Source organism: Microtus ochrogaster, chromosome 4 (genome assembly GCF_000317375.1).
Source record: "Microtus ochrogaster isolate Prairie Vole_2 chromosome 4, MicOch1.0, whole genome shotgun sequence".
NCBI lineage: Eukaryota > Metazoa > Chordata > Mammalia > Rodentia > Cricetidae > Microtus > Microtus ochrogaster.
Window position 1 is genome coordinate 14,649,254 of NC_022011.1, and position 13,965 is coordinate 14,663,218.

Sequence of the window (13,965 nt, forward strand, 5' to 3'; positions counted from 1 at the left end):
AAACCCTGTCTCGAAAAACCAAAAAAAAAAAAAAAAAAAAAAAATTTGTATCTATTCGTCTGTTTATTGTGCGGGGTAAGGGTGGGTGTGCATCCTTAGGTACATGGGGGTCAGAGAACAACTTGTAAACCAGTCCCCTCCTCCCAGGGGAGGAGAAGCCCAGGACTGAACTAACGAAGGTCGTTATGCTCAGTGGTCACTTCACCCACTGCACCATCAGCCCCACCTCTCCTTCTGAGGTAGGATCTCACTATGTAGCCCAGGCTGTTCTTGAATTTATATTCCTTGTTTCTGTTTGCTGCATGCTGGAGTTATGGCTACTGAAGTATTTGTCCTCTGGTCTTCTCAAACGCTCACTTTGTCTGAGACAGCTGACTGTCTTGTTAAGGAGCAGCAGCTGCTGTCCCACAGCCCCTCCCCAATACCAACTTCCTTAGGGACACTGCACACAGGACCTCCTGGCAGGGAGGGGATGTGGAGAGTGAAGGAGCCAGTCCTCAGCACCCCCTCCTACAGCTGTCCCTAGACCCTCATTACAGTCGCACTTCTCGAAGCAGCAGGACAGCTCTGCAATTTGCTGGCAGGATTTATTCTTGTCAGGAAAAATCAGTTTCTGCAGAAATGGCTGAGGAGCCACGCTTGTGGTGCAAGCCAGCGGCTGGGGATGGAGAGCACAGCCTTAGCAGGTTAGTGGGCATCAAGGGTGTCCACATGGCCCCTGCTCTGCCTGGGGTGGGCACAGGCAGGATCATCACCCTACTTTACAGACAGGAAATGGAAGAACAGGAAGTGGAAGCCGATCAGGCACCACCAGGGCCACCATCTAGGAAGCAGCGGAGGCTGTTTGTTGAGACCATCTCCCTATGCCCAAGACAGTGCTGGGCCTTCTCAGAGGGGAAGAGTAGGGCAAAGTGGGAACAGTCTGGGAACCCATGAGACCAGGGAGTCTGGGACCAAGAACAGGCAAGCCAGGGACAAGCTTGTTTTATGTATGTATGTATGTATGTATGTATACACATGTTGTAGTGATAGGAGTTTGAAACTGGGGTTCCATATATGCAAGCTAAGTGCTTTACTGAACTATATCCCTAGTCTTTGCCCACCTTTTTCTTTTAACATTTTTTATAATTTTGAGACAGACTCAGGAAGCAAAGGCAGACAGACCTCTGAGTTTGAGGTCACTCTGGTCAGAGACCGAGTGCCAAAAGCGAGTGCCAAGACAGCCAGGGCTACACAGAGAAACCTTGTCAAAAAAAAAAAAAAACAAAAAAAAACCCCGACCAACAAACAAAACAAACAAATAAATACATATTGAGACAGTGGTCTAAGTTACGCAGACCTTGGACTTGCCATTCCCTGCCTCAGTCTCCCAAGTAGAAGGAATAGCAAGACTGTGCCCCACTCCCCATTTTATCAAGGACACAGAACCTAGGTCTTCAGCTCCTCCGGCATCACCCTACCCACCCCCATCACTGACACGTGGGCTTCATCCACCTCCTACTTGCAACATTGGCTCCTCTGTAATGAATTTTATTATCCTAGGCATGGACCCCTACAGCCCAGAGTTCTGTTCCTACCTAGAATGGGTCAGGCACACTTTCTGGTGCAGCATATACGAGCTCACATGTATGCAACACACACATACACACGCACGCACGCACACGCTCAAACGGACAAATACCAAGGTATTTGTATGCTCACATGACCACTCTGAGGACACACCCTCATGATAGTCACCGACCTGGCCACGTACCCACAATCTTGCCTTTGTTACAGCACTAACATCCCATATCTAACTGAGGGCATAGCCAGGAGGGCTTGGTCCAGGGAAGCCCACTACAACTCCACCTGGGTCAGCTCCAGCTCCCGCTGAAGAAAAACAGAGCTCTATGAATGGTGGGCGGGGAAGTGGACTCCTCCCCAACCAGGGGCAGGGCTCCCATCTCCAACTCACCCTCTGGCAGGAAGCTCCTGGATCCCCGAAACGGGGAGCACATGGTGTCTGAGGTTGGGACAGGCAGGGGATCAGAGTAGCCGTTGGTGCCAGTGCCACAGCGGGGCAGGGATCTGGACCCTGAGGCCTGACGCAATGGAAAAAGAAACCACAGCCTGGTTGGGCCAGCCCCCTCCCCTCCCTCAGCAGAAGGCAGCAAGGTGTCATTAAGGGGGGGGTTGGGTCTGTGAGTGCATTGGGCAAGATGGAAAAGCTCCAGGACAGCACCATCTGCAGGTAATTTGGGGTTTGGGGCTGGAAGAGGGGGTGCGGGCAGTGAGAACCTGTTCCAAGGTTGAGCCTGACACCTGGCACAGGTGGGCACAGGCCCCTGGCAAAGAGCTTGGAGTCAGGGATGCAACACCAGTAGTCCCGTTTACGGATGAGCTAACTGAGGCAAACTGAAATGACTCGGAAATGACCTGTCGCTGGTCACACATTCCTTCAACAAACATTCCTTGGAGCCTAGGGCTGCAGGAACAAGGCTGAAGAGCAGGTAGTGGTGGCACAGCACTCAGGAGTAGAAGCAAGAGGATTACGAGTTCAAGTTCAGCCTGGGCTATACAGCGTGACCCTATTTAAACAGAAAGAATGATACAGAATCGCGGCCATTGCCACAGGACCAGGCATCTTGCTCTTGATAGAAGGATGGACTTTGAAGACATTAAAACTAAGCTACACACTTACAGTATTATGGCTTTGACAAGAACTCTCTTAATTCATGGCTGGCGACCCCCTGCCCCCCTCTCCCACGTCCCATGGGGCAGCCTTGTCCCACCTGCGGCCAGCATCAGCCCCACTTTCCCTGCCATGGCCAGGCAAGCTGCAAAGTCTCCTACTTAGCAATGCCTAGCCCATGCAGCTCTCCCCTACCCTGCCAGATGGACTCTTTAGTCGTGGAAGTCAAACACTACCACAGAATCTGTTAATGTCTTCCCCTTCCAAATCACACAACTCCCTCACCACCCCAGGCTGAGGGAGCCAGGCTAAGTTGAGCCTCTTCACACCATCCTCCCCGGTTCTCTGCCAAGCTTCCCAGGCTTCCCCCTCTGACTTCAAACCTGCCCACCTTTCGCCTGCACTGGGCCCTTTGGCACTTGCTGTCCCGTTTCCCGGAACGGCGTCTTGGCTCGTGAAGGGTCCCAGTTGTCAACATTCTCAGAGCCAGCGTGATCTGTGTCTACTCCACTCCGTTTCCTTCGGATCACTACAACCGTTTCACATACTCTGCCACAATCCTTCCGTAATGATAGTTCTCAAGGAGGGGGGCCTACACTGACTCCCGCTCCAGCATGAATGCAGAGCTGCAGATTGTGAATACCCAGCAAATGCATTAAATGCATGAGGAGCCAGGGACCCAGCTGCAGGTTGCTCGTTTGCATCGCTAAAGAGTGAAAGCCACTTCTCATAACCCTCTGAAAGATTAGAAAGAGAAGCAAGGGTCCTGCATAACAGGGAGGAAGCTGAGGCCCAAGAAGGAGCAAGGGCTAGATGAAGCCAAGGCCTACGGACTCTGGGTGTAGGAGCCTGATGAAGTTGAGGGGACCCTGGAGCTGAGCCAGATGGCAGAACCCCAACTTTGAGGTGGTCGTAAGAGGAGATACCAAGTGAAACAGGCCCAGGAGATGATGGGTTGCAGGAGGCTCTGAGGACCCAGACACAGAGTGGAAAGTGGGCAAAGGCAGATCTAAAGTGGCCCAGCAGCTTGGCCCCAAGATTCTCAGTTGTGGCCACTCTAGGGACAGGAGGCCTGTGGGACTACCAATAAGGACTCCTACTATAAAGATTAGGTACTGTCAAAACAGCATGCCCGAGGCTGGGGAAATGGTTCAGTGGGTTAAGGGCTCACTCCACAAGCATGAGGCCTGAGTTTGAATCGCCAGAGCCCACGTGAAGTCAAGGGTGGCAGCGGTGACTGTAAGCCCAGGGTTTCCGTGGTGAGATGGTGACCTGGAGCATTTCCAGCAGCTCACAGGCCAGCTAAGCCAGGTGTATTCAGTGGCAGACAACAGAAAGGCCTTGCCTCCCGCAAGGCAGAAGGGAGGATCATCACCTGAGGGTGTCCTCTGACCTCCATACAATGGTGTGTCCAAACTGATATTTGGAAAATAAAAAAAATTCTGTTTTCAATGCAAACTATAAGGAGCAAAGCATTACTAAGTCTTGCTAGTGACAGTCGCATAGACGCTTGGCCCTCTGGCCAGTATCAGTGGCGGTTAAATGCACAGACTCAGGATGTAGTGTCCACTGCCTCTGCCATTTTTCTTCTGTGAGACCTCAGGCATATTACTTAACTTCTCTCTCTCTTCTCTCAGTTTGCCCTCTGTAAAAAGAAGGCAATAAAGTATGTTCCCGGGTCATTGTGAGGATTAAGATAAAGCAAACTTGCTATTACCAGTGGTTCTTAATCCCTGGGGTGGAGACAGCAGACTGAAAAACAGGGGAACGTGTGACCAAACAAAGAGGGCAAGGGACTAAAACTTGCTGAGACACATAGTCCCCTATTATCTTTTTCTGCTTTGGGCACAGCACACCATGACAGTTAGGCCAAGGGTGGAGGGTGGGGGCCAAGAAGTAGATAACAGGACTGGGACGTGGGGACAGTCCTAGAGATTTCCAGTTAACTCTGGTCTTGAGATCCCAAATGTCCCAGAAGTCACAGGATCTGAATGGGCACCATCTTCGAAGGAGTGCAGCTTTAAGCTTAGGGCTTTCCTACTCCATGCATGGTTCCCAGAAAGTACCAGAAATTTACCATCTAGCCCCACCCAGACCTGCTCCATCAGAAGCCCTAGGGAGGCACCCAACAACCCGTGTATGAACAAGCCCTGCAGGCAAGGTGGAGGAGGCCAAGTACACACAAACCATGGGTTTGGCAGGCAGGTGCGGTTTCTAACACGCTCCCCAGAGGAAGCTTGAAGCTGCCCACCTGCAACCATGAGGGGAGTAAGGAGGCAGACACCTGAGGCTGATACCACACCTTGGGAATGGCTCTAGTTTGGTCTGCTTGTAGCCTAGTTAAGCGGACATGACACTTGGTTTCCATATAAGCCCTACCATGCCTGGTTAGATAGTAATTCTCTGCTAACTAGAACCCTCAACTAACCCGTCAGTCAACAATTACCCACTGTCCCTGACGGCTGCTACGTCCTCAAGGCTCTCAGGAGGTTTGGGATGGGTCTTGAAGGGCATTGTCACCCCACTGACCAGATGACAAAGTCCAGGAACACAAAGAGCAAAGACATCATCAGAACTTTACAAAGAAACTGAGATGCTAGTGGCTGGTTTTAAGGAATCTGTTGCAGAGGACTGGGTGCTGGAGAGATGGCTCAGCGGCTAAGAGCATGGTTGTTCTTTTAGGTAGACCCAGGTTCAGTTCCCAGCACCCACACTGCAGCTCATACCTGTCTGTAACTCCAGTTCCAGAGCTTCTGACAGACTCACACAGACATACATGCAGGCAAAACGGTGCACATAAAATAAAAATAAATCTTTAAGGAGTGTTTTGTTTTTTAAAGAATCTGCTCATAGGAAAATGAGAAGGGTAAACTTGAAGTTTGGAGGGCAGCATGGGCTGGAAACAAGAAGGGTCTTTCTATGTTGTGGTCTTGAGGTCTAAGAACACATCTTGTAGGAAGTTCAGTCTCTGGCTGAGGCTGTCTATCAACTGGATGGAGCCCATGCATGAGGATAATCGGCTTTGCCCCAAGCCTGATTTAAATGTTAATCACATCTTAAACATACCTTCACAGAAACACCTAGACTGGTATTTGGCCAAACAACTGGTCCCCACAGCCCAGCCAAGTTCACAGTGACAGTAAGCCATCCAAGCAACTTTGAGCTCTGAGGGGCAGGAGATGGGCTACCAGTTTGGGGCTCTGACTTCTCACACGTGGGAGCTCCAGGTCACCTGACAGCTGGAAGGGAAGGGGAAGGTGGGCATGACCACCCCAACAGAGATAAACATGGAATAAAGGACAGTCCCAGCCAGGCCCAATCCCACTTTGAGGGCACTGTGAACTTTACCTTTCAGACACCCCTGCTCAAGGCTTGTGACCATGTGACCACACACACTGTCAGCCGAGGTTCTTGCTTTCTGGCTCCCAGGCTGATACACGCTCTTTATACCACTCTCTGGGTCTCAGAAAGGCTCCTCCTTCCAGACTGACAGGACCCTGAACAAGCCATGTGGTCTGCTTTTGTATCTGTCCCTTCTCTCATGTGCATGTGCGTGTGTGTGTGCATGTGCATGCATGTATACGGAGGTGAGAAGGCAACCTCAGATGTCATTCCTTAGGTTTCTGTTTTGTTTGTTTTTAAAGAGAGGGGTTTTCTGTGTAACAGCTCTGGCTATCCTGCAACTCACTATGTAGCCCAGGTTGGCCTCAAACTCTCTGATATTCTGCCTCCTAAGTGCTGGGATTAAAGGCATGCACCACCGCCACTGGGCTCATCAGGGTTTCTTATTGGCCTGGAACGTCCCAAGTAAGACTAGGCTGGCTGTCCTTGAGCTCCAGGGATGGATTCACCCATCTGGCTTCCCAGCTGGTGTTACTGTTACATGGTTTCTAGGAACTGAACTCCGGTCCTGGTGCTTGCCATGTAAGCACTATGCTGGCTGAGCCATCTCCCCAGACCCCTGCATCTGCTTTCTAACTCACAGAAATGCCAGGACACACTGAGAGCTCTGAATCACAATGATAAAAGTCTCTCAGAGGCTCCCTTCCCCTCTCAGGACAACACCTAGTCCCCGGGGTAGGGCTCCTGTGGTCCTCTCCCTCGTCCCCAGGGCTATTCTGTGCTCTTCACCACGTACGCTCCAAGGACACTGTCTTGTGTAGCTCTAATATTGCACCTGCATTCCAGCTGCCTGGAATGCACTTTCTCCTTCTCCACTTGACTCCTTTTATTTTTTACATTCAGCTCAGTAAAGCCAAAAGCGACATCACTGTGCACACAATCCTTAGGCCCGTCACAATCCTTAGGATGGTCAAACTTGTAGAAAGCTGACACATCGCAGCTTGGCAAGAGGCAGTGGTGTTTGATGCAAACCATTCAAGAGAAATATTTGCCACGGCCTGCAAGCTAACTTCCGACATGAGCGTTCACCAAAAGACACACATGAGGATGCCCACAGCAGCTGCTCCCATTTCTGGACCCAGCTGCTGTTATCCCAGACACACAGCTTTGTCATGGTATCCTATGTTGGGGGTGATTCTCCTTCTCGTCTGAGTTGCTGGGGGCTAAACTGAGGGCCCATGTGCACTGACACCACGCCACACACTCAGCCCTCTTGGTTTTGAGACAGAGCCTTGCTGTATAAACCGGGATGACTAGGAACGTACACTACAATGTTTAAGCAGGGGTGGGGTAGGGGAGGTGACACGGTAACCCACACACCCCTTCTCACGGCCTCGCTGCTCTCCTGGTCACTAAGGAGAACCAGTCCAATATCACCAAATTGAAACCACTGGCTTGAGGAGCCAATGATACCATTTTCTTCTCTGTTTTGGAGTTTTGCAGTGGGTCTTGCTGTGTAGACAAGGCTGGCTGTAAACTTTTGGCAATCCGTTTATTCCAGTCTCTTGAGAGATGGGAATACAGGTATATGCCACCACATGCAGCCTTGTTTTCATCTCTGCTGTTCCTAACACTGACATGTATAGAATGGGAGCTGAACAAATTAAAGAACATGATTGGGAGAGAAAAAAAGGACTTACAGAAGCCCAAGATCACAGATTCACAAAGTTCTTGGGCCTGGAATTTTGTTTTCTTATTTATTTATGTATATGGATGTTTTGCCTGCATGTATATATGTGCACAATGTGTGTGTGTGTGTGTGTGTGTGTGTGTGTGTGTGTGTATGTGGTATCCACAGGGGTCAAATAAATGTATCAGATCCTGTAGAACTACAATTAAGGATGGCTCTCAGCTGCTGGGAACTGAACCCAAGTCTTCTGCAAGAGCAACAGGTGCTCTTAGCTGCTGAGCCATCTCTCTAGCCCCACTTTTGGTCTTTTGAGACAGTGTCTCACTATGCAACTCTGGCTGGTCTAACTGGATGTATGGAGACCATGCTGGCCTGGAACTCCAGAGATCCACCCTGCCTCTGTCTCTTGAGAGTTGAACTCAAAGGTGTGTGTCACCACACCTAGCTGAACTCTGGGATTTTAGAGTAGTAAGTCCTTTGACACTTGGGGCTAAGAGCATCTCTCACCTTCCAGCCATATAAGAACCCCGACCTCAGTTCCACCACCACCACATCCCTGCTTGTTGGGGACAGAGAGGTTCAGAGCCAAGAGTCCTACTTTCAAGGACCCTTCTTGTACAGTGTGGCAGTGTGGCTCCTGCCAAGTGGCATGGAGCCCCAGGAGTAGACTGGCTCTCATTCTGGGTAAGGCGTCAGGGTTGGGAAGCTCTGCACACAAACCACTTTCTACTTTAGCTATGGCACCGGGTGCTGTGCTTAAAAGACAGCACACTCTGCCAGGCAACCGGGCCATTATAGGGATAAATATAGATGTAGACAGTCAGGCGAGGGCTGCGGCAGGGGTTGGCTCTGATGCTCTCCTGGGGCCCTATACCGGGCCAGGCCATCCTGGGAAGGAGGCTAGCTAAGTCTCACCTAAGCTCCAGCTCTTGGGGAGGCCCTCGTCAGCCCACCCGCAGGCTCCATGTGCAGCTCAGCCACCTAGGGTTTTCCTGGTGTTACTACAGGGGTTGGCCAAGTGGTCATTAGGTAGCAAACTGCTGTAGCCTTTCCTGTCAGGCCCTTCTCTTACCACACCTCCCTTCTAGGTCTCTGCACATCACCTACAAAGTCAGCTTGGGTACCATGCCTCTCTCCTGCCTCTCTGGAAGCTGTGAGATGGATGGACACAGAGTTCTCTAAGCTGCTGTGTGCCCTGGGCACTTAGGGGATCTCAGGAGTAAGTCTGGCCAGAGGCAGAACCTTAACTAATGGAGAGCTTCACTCCGAGATTGGGCTCGACCTCTGGGACCCCACTATGGTGCTCACACCCACGGGTGTGTGTGTGTGTGTGTGTCATAGGCAACTAGGCACTGCCTAATTATGTGTGAATCTCCCCTCTGTATCTGTTTCTCTGTGAAGTGAGGTACAGCCAAGTCTCCTTTGAGTCTTGAGGGTGTGGCTACAGATGCCCTCTGTCCTTCCTAAGTTCTCCAGCCCAAAGGGCAAAGCCTGCCTTGACCACAGTTACACCACTGACATAGGGTACTCCCTGACCCAGAGGAACTGCCTGGGACACATCTGCTAAGTAGCTGAACAGCTAACTGTGTGCAGGAGAGAGAGTGTGTCTGCTCTTAGGTTGCCCATTTCTTAGATAAAGAAATTGAGATCAGGGGCTGGGGCTAGAATTCAGTAATAGGGCAGTTGACTGAGCATGCTTGAGGCTCAGCAATACAAACAAATGGTCAATGAGCCAATCAATTATAGGAAGGAAGTGGGGAGCAAGTGAACTTATGAATGAACTGAGGCCAGAGAGATTAAGAAACAGTCTAGGGTAAGTGGGGAGTGGGGGCCACTTCCCAGCATTTCTCAGTCCACTAGTGGGCAGGCAATGGCAGCAAGCAATACCAGTGGTTACCCACAATTCCCAGCTTTCTGTGCCAGGAAACCCTGCCCTGTTCTGACAAACACCTTTCCACATCCCCTCCTCCACACCAAATCCCTGGCATACAGGACCATGAAACCCGTGTCCCTCCAGGGACTCAAGAGCGGCAAGCTCGCAATCCTTCCAGGTTGTCACCTAAACACTCAGGGCCTCATTTGGGACGAAGGGTAGACTCCCACTCCTCACAGGGCATTTTCCTGGGCACCGACTCTGTTGCAGAAACTGTTCGAGTATGAAGGCGCAGCCTGCCCAGCGCTCACTGGAGGAAGGGAAGGGAAGGAGCTGATGCACAGACAAAGGACAAACACCCCGGGGAAAACAAAGTAAGGTAAAGGGACAGGGATATACATGCCTTCTCCCTCCTGTCTCTTCCTCTCAGATTCCAAGGGACAACAGTGTGGATGCAGATGACACACCAAACAGAGTCTCCTTGACCTCCACAGAAGTCGGATTCGGGAGGCAAAGGAGGGCAAGGGACACAGAAGGCACCCCTAGTCCTGGTTCAGTCTTCAAGCACTGGGAACCTTAAATTGTCTCTCCTGGATGGCGATGGGTGGAACATGATTGGATAGTCTCCGTCTCCAGCTGCCTTGTCTGGATGGCAGGGTGACCCAGCCTCCTGCTTCTACAGAGCCCACACTGACCTTTCTGAAGCCATGTGCTGGCTGCAAATGGGGGATGTCTGTTTTCTAGAGATGTTCTGCTCCTGCCTCTATGGCCCCAACCTGTCGGGAAGGGGAGGGGTAAGATACTTCCTGCAGAAGGTAGGAATCGCTAGGAGCTTCTCAGCAGGCCAAGATGCTCGCTCTCTCTCTTGATAGGAGTACAATTACCAGAGAGAGCCTTTCTGTCTTCTGTTCAGGCCTCAGAGCCCAGTGAGGCCAGTTCCAGGTGGGAGCGGGGAACCCACATGGAATGGGCCACCTCAAATAGTGTTCCTCACACGTTGGAAGGGCGAAACCTTCTTACCCAGGCCTCTGCTCCCAGAACAGCCTGGAAGGACCAATGTCTGGATTCCAGGACTCATCTCTGCATAGAGAGGTGGTTAAGCGGCCCCCCAAATCCCAGAAGGGATCCTGAGTGCAGTTATGTGAATCAAGTGTGCTAATATTCCTGAGAACAATGGGGATGACAGCAGTTCCCAAGAGCCTCCCGCACCAGTCACAGTGCTGGCACACAGCACCTCTGTCATCTAAATCAATCCTCACAACTCTCTTTAAGGAAATGCACACTTATCTGGAAAGAATAGGGAACAGAGGGTGCACACCTCACCATTATACAGATAGAGAAACTGAGGCTCCACTTTGACCCTCTTCTTCATGTAGACCTGTTGGGGGAGGGCTTGAAATATAATCAGAGACCCCCAGCAAGAGTTCCCCACTTGTAAGAACACCTGTGCCATTTCCTGGCCTTAGCCCTTTACAGCTCTGCAAATGGGCTGCTATTACCACCTCTCACAGATGGAAAAACACACAGGCCTAAAGGTGTGTGTGTGTCAAGGCATGAAGGCAGGAAGCACCAGAGGCCAGGAGCACTCGAGCATCCAGAGTCTTTGTCCTGGTTTTTCCATGCAGAAATGCATCTGATGAGCCCTCCCACTCCGGCAGGCTGGATCACCGTCTTGGGACAGCCCCAGACAGAGCTCACTGGGCCCCCTACCAGGTGGCAACAAATTCACTCCTTCGTGTTGGTGCCTAGTCAGTTTCCAAGTGGCCCTGGAGATGAACTGGAGGTGCACAGTTGAGGCCACCATCCCACTTCCGGTCACAACAAGGTGTTCAAGGCCAGGTCTTTCACAGCTCCCCGAGGGGAGCTGTTCATAGGCCACCAGAAATGACAATCAAAATGCATCTCTTCCTGTGGGAGAAGGACTCTCTTCCAATTTAGAGAGCGGTGTTCTTGAGCTCACCAGGGGAGTTGCCGCCAGGTGACCAGAGGTCAGAGAACACAGGACTAGGAGCCAGGAGGCACCTCTGGCCCTGGCTCAACCCTCAAGCACTGGAGACCTTACATGTCTCTCCTGGACAGCATATGTCTGGATGGTTACCCTCTCCAGCTGCCCTGTCAAGATGGCAGGATGACCAGGCCCTTCCGCTTTGCCGAGCCCACACCACGTCCCCTCCCAGGTCTTGTTCTCCAAGGCGAGGAAGCTGTATTCTGAAAGTTACGCTATTGCCTCAGCAACCTGGAAAAAGGCAGAGGGATCCAGCATTCCTCAGGCAGGAAGGCAGGACCCTGGCCCTGGACTGGGGGCTTCTCAGCTGGAACCCTGCCTGGCAACATCGCTACCTACCAACCACAGAAGCTGTAGGTGCCTCAAAGGGCAGAATAACACCCCTTCCCACCTCTGGGTGACAGCTCCACACCCCGACATGATGGAGATCTACGGTCAGACAAAACAAAGGGCAGCTGGGCTAATCCTCAGACCTTTATACCTTTGCCACTTCCCCAGAATAGCATGGGGCAGGAAGAATCAGAGCGCAAGGCAGACCCTTAGAAGGGCCACCGAGTCCGGACTGCTATGGCACTTGTGACCTTGGGCACTTCCCGCCCCCCTTTTGAGGTAGCCCCTTATCCAAAGACTAGCTTGCCTACCAAAGGTAGGGTGAGGATTCGGGAGGGAAGGGGAGAAGGAAAGAAGAACATTAGTTTCCTTTATTTTTCCCAGGAGCATCGCTGCAGGGATGGGAAGGAAGGAAGAAGGGCTTCTCACTTCCTCCTCCAACCCTTGAAACACACAGGTGCCAGACAGCTTTTGCGCAAAAACTAGTTTGCAAACACACTCCGACTTCTGGAAAGCTGCCCAACACTATTCCCCATCTTTTCTCACCGGCTGGAGCCTAAACAGTCGGCCCTAGGGCCCATCTGAGCAGGGCCGGGTTGGGGTCAGGGTGGGGTCAAGGGGTGCCCCCTTTTAGAGTCCCGCTGCCCGCTTGCCTCCTGCCTCCTGCGGTTGTGCTGGTGGCAATGGGGCGCCATCCCCCGGACGCTCTCTAGACATCTAACTGAGGAAGGCAGTGTCCCCGCTCCCCCAAACAGCTAGCCAGTGTCCCTGAGGCCACCCAGCCACCGACCCCCCGCAGACGAGCGCCCCCGCGTGGTCGGGTGGTAGCTGAGTCACCCGAGCGTGCTGCCGGGGGCGGCGACCACGGACGTCGGAGTCCCTCCGGCAGAACCCGCTCCCCTCGGAGCCCCAGGCCGAACTTGGGCGCGCGCAGTACCCGGCCCACCCTCGCCGCGCCCGCCACGGGCCCCACTCACCGCGTGTCCCGCAGCCTCAGCGTGCTCCGGGCCGCCGGGGCATCCTCGCGCGCTGTGCTGTCGGCCGGGCGGCGACACGGGACAGGCTCAGGGCGCTGCCCGCGCGGCCGTGCCCACTCGTGCGCTCGCCTGGGCTGGGGCCGGCTCTCCTCGGGCCGCGGTTGCGACGCGGGCTCCTCCCTCCTGTCGAGGGAGGATGTGGGCGGGAAGCGGGCGCGAGGCGGGCGCTTCCTGGAGGGGCGGCTCTCCCGGCTGCACGGGAGCCTGTCCCGCTCCCGGCTGGTGGCCCGCGAGGACCTGGATGCAGCAGGCTGCCAACTCGGTGCGACGCCGCGGGTTCGCTTCCAACCCCGGGCCCGCCGCTCTAGGCGTCAGGTTCCTTGGAGCTCCGCGCGCTGCTCTTGGACTGAAGACTTGGGAACCCGGGGTGCGATCGCCGGGCTCCCTGGACCCCGGGTCACAGCCCGCGGCTTTCACCCCAAAGAGTGTGGGGTGTAGCGCAGAGCCCTCGGGGAGACGCCCAGGGCTTGCTTCCCCAAGCTGTTGGGGAGGCACTAGAATCGCAGTGTTTTTTCTTCTTTTTTTATTTTATTATTTATTTTCTTTCAATAGCGTTTTCTTGCTGCCAGAGACTGGGAAGATGACACATATTCCCGTGACAAAGACGAGATAAAGACGTTTGGAGTGGGGATTGGGCTCAACGGGAGAGCAGTTCCGCGGAGCCGATGCCTCTCCTCTGTTCAGTTCGCTTTTGACCCAGAAGAGACACCAGTTCTTAAGGGACTATTCTGTCACTGGGCAGCTGGTAGCCTGGTATTTTGTACCCTTCGAGCACGTTAACCACTGAACATCAGGACCAAAGCTCTTTTAACCAGATTCCATGGGGAGGTGGGGGCATGGCTGTTCAGCGATCTCATAGGCATGGGTAAAGCCCTTGGTCCTGGTGTGCATGGACTGCCCGAGTAAGGGTTAAAGCCTGGTGCTTGGGTTGTAGGTTTTCTGTTCCAGACAGATGAGGGTTAACGTGGAGGCTCACGCTGCAGCTATGAACTCCCTCTATGTCTGAGTCACTTTGCT

At 52.9% G+C, this 13,965-nt stretch overlaps 1 protein-coding gene across 2 annotated transcripts in view; it reads right to left on the minus strand.

The window, feature by feature from the left end:
• Positions 1 to 13,597, minus strand: part of Cpne2 (copine 2) — a 38,376-nt gene extending 24,779 nt beyond the window's left edge. For both annotated transcript variants that reach the window (XM_005345602.2, XM_005345601.2), the window contains exon 1: positions 12,889 to 13,597. The gene's annotated coding sequence lies outside the window, so the exon portion shown is untranslated. The remainder of the gene's footprint in view (positions 1 to 12,888) is intronic.
• Between the last annotated feature and the right edge of the window lie 368 nt (positions 13,598 to 13,965).